The 2,495-nt window shown below is 42.5% G+C and overlaps 1 long non-coding RNA gene across 1 annotated transcript; it reads left to right on the forward strand.

Annotated features, from left to right (window-relative positions):
• The first annotated feature begins 150 nt into the window (after positions 1-150).
• Positions 151-1,861, forward strand: LOC109959859 (uncharacterized). Its single transcript, XR_002274884.1, has 2 exons — positions 151-1,287; positions 1,408-1,861. It is a non-coding gene; the product is annotated as an uncharacterized LOC109959859 (long non-coding RNA).
• Positions 1,862-2,495: the final 634 nt, after the last annotated feature.

Genomic DNA, 2,495 nt, shown 5'->3' on the forward strand with positions numbered 1-2,495 from the left:
TGATTAAAGTGTTAAACAGTAGTGACTGTCTATTTTTTGAAATAGAAAACTGGATAAAAATAAGGCTTTTATGAAAACACCGAATAAACAAATGCTTAGAAACACACAAACCATTTATAATAGCAAAATTAGGCTTTAAAAATAGGCGCAGAGTGATAATAAATTAAGAGCCGCTTGGGAGCCACAAGAGCCGGCTCTTTTAAGAGAGCCGAGCCAAAAGAGCCGAATCTGTGAAAAGAGCCGGACTTCCCATCACTAATGTGAAGAGATGGGTTTTCAGTATTGTATCCTCCTTGAAGTATCAACGGGGGTTTTGTATGTCTCATTCCACGCCACTATGTGGCAGCACGGGCAGAAAGCATTTCCGGTGTTGTCAGAGTGCAAAGGATTGTGGGTGTTTGCGCTCAATAAATGCAACGGGACCCAAACGTTTTAACGTATTTCTTGTTGGAGGGAACTTAAGGGCTGACGTGCTGTTTCAGCACCAAATGTTTAGCAGCTACTTAACCTGTTCTGTATTTTTTTTATTATAATTTAGAAAGGCTATCACTGCCAGTCTTTCAAACTTTTGTTTTGTTCAGATAAGGAGCGTTACCTTGCTGGTCAGAGCGAAGAAACGAAACCCGTCAAGTCATTGTCGGAGTCGAGAGTTTTTCTAACACTATTTTTGGTCGGAAATGTGCGTTAAAATGATGGATTCCAACACGAAACGCATAAATTCCGTCTGGCTGCGTAAAGACTTTAAACCTGGATCTACGTTGAGATGGAGATTGTTCCACGTTGCCACACAGGACAACGAGGCTCCCAAACAGTGTCGAGCCACCGCGGTGAGGGCGACCATCAGAAAGAACCTTCGGCAGCAGTCAAAGCGGCCACACCTGGCTAAATTCGCTCAAGTGCTGGAAGATGTGGATAAGACAAAGAAAACGGAGTCCATGTATAAAGAAGGTTCCGCTACGGCCTGTGTGCACAGTCATCCACCAGGGGCAATGGCGCCGGCAAACACCACGCAATACTTGATGAATAACGTGTATGAAGACATGAAGTCAAACATCCACTCAGTTCCAGTTTCACCTGAAATATCTGGACATCTGTATGGTGAATGGCTTTCTCCCAGGAGCGTGTATGCTGAACTGGACTCGGGCTATGAAAGCTGTCTCTCTTTTCAGCAGCGAGACTTTGACGAAATGTTTGAGCTGTGTTGGTAACCGGGTTGAACCGGATTGAACCGGTCTACGTGGCCTTGTGAAAGTGGTCCGGCTTCCTCTTTTCGCCTAAGACAAAAAGGTGTGAAGAGTTGTATTATAAATACAGAACCTGCGTGTGGTGTATATTTCTGTAATGTAGTCATGTAATTTTATGACTTAATTTGTCGGATGATTCATGGTTGAGCTTTTTGTCTCACAGCGGCGCACGGGACGCTGCCCGCCCAGTAGGGAGCGCTCCTTGGCTCTGCGTGGCGCCGCCCAGAGGAACGAGCCAAACGCACCTCAGCTTTGCTCTGGCCGAGGATTGTGAAATCCAGGTAAACCCGAGCAGGTATTCTGTTGCACTGCATTGTCATTGTCATGACAATAGTAGTAAAATATATGGAAAGTGCTTCCCACAGTCACTGTTGTCAGAGTTTTCCAGGTCACCCCTGCCAGGACACGGCTTCACTGTGAGAGGTGTGGGAGGCCAAGGAGGTCGGTCCTCGGGTGGCTGATGTAAGGTGACCTTAAATGTCAGTGGGCATTTTGACTGTTTACAAGAAGATTGATGTGAAATACATGCCGGTTAATGATTGTGAATTATCACTTTTGTAGTTGTATGGTAACATGGTGTTTTAATGAATGCTGTTCAATAAATGCACTTTATTACATGAAGTTTATGTACTTTTTTCTTTCTGATTAGCTCCTGCCAGCTACCAAAGACGGCAGTGAAGTAGATTGAATAATACATTTACAACACACTGCGTTGTCAAAATGTTGAAACATGAATATACACTGCTCAAAAAAAAATAAAGGGAACACAAGGGAAAATAAGACCTTCAACTATGTAATGAACAAGGTATTTAATATTTCATTCATTCAGCTCTAGGATGTTTTATGTTGTGTTCCCTTTACTATTATTATTATTATTTTTTTTTTTGAGCTTTGTATGTTTATGAAAGCACAGCTAGAAAAGATGTGGAAGGTGAAAGCACAAGTGGTCCCTCTGGTAACAGGAACATTGGGGGCTGTGACCCCCAAACTGGGAGAGTGGCTGCAACAGATCCTATATATATATAATACAGCAAATGTAGTGGATGATTAGTGTAGTACTTTTTTTTTTTTTGTCTCAGTATGAGCTATATAGCAACAGTCCAATCCTGTAATGGGGGGCTGTATGTCTGAACACAATCTCAGACATTTTGTAAATGATCACCTTTCACTTGAGGCAGATTAATCATAATCCACTTTTCTGGTATGTTTAATGTAGGAGAAATTTGACTCTGGTACAGTACTTCTCAATGC

This window comes from Monopterus albus, unplaced genomic scaffold (assembly GCF_001952655.1).
Source record: "Monopterus albus unplaced genomic scaffold, M_albus_1.0 scaffold41.1, whole genome shotgun sequence".
NCBI classification, from domain to species: domain Eukaryota; kingdom Metazoa; phylum Chordata; class Actinopteri; order Synbranchiformes; family Synbranchidae; genus Monopterus; species Monopterus albus.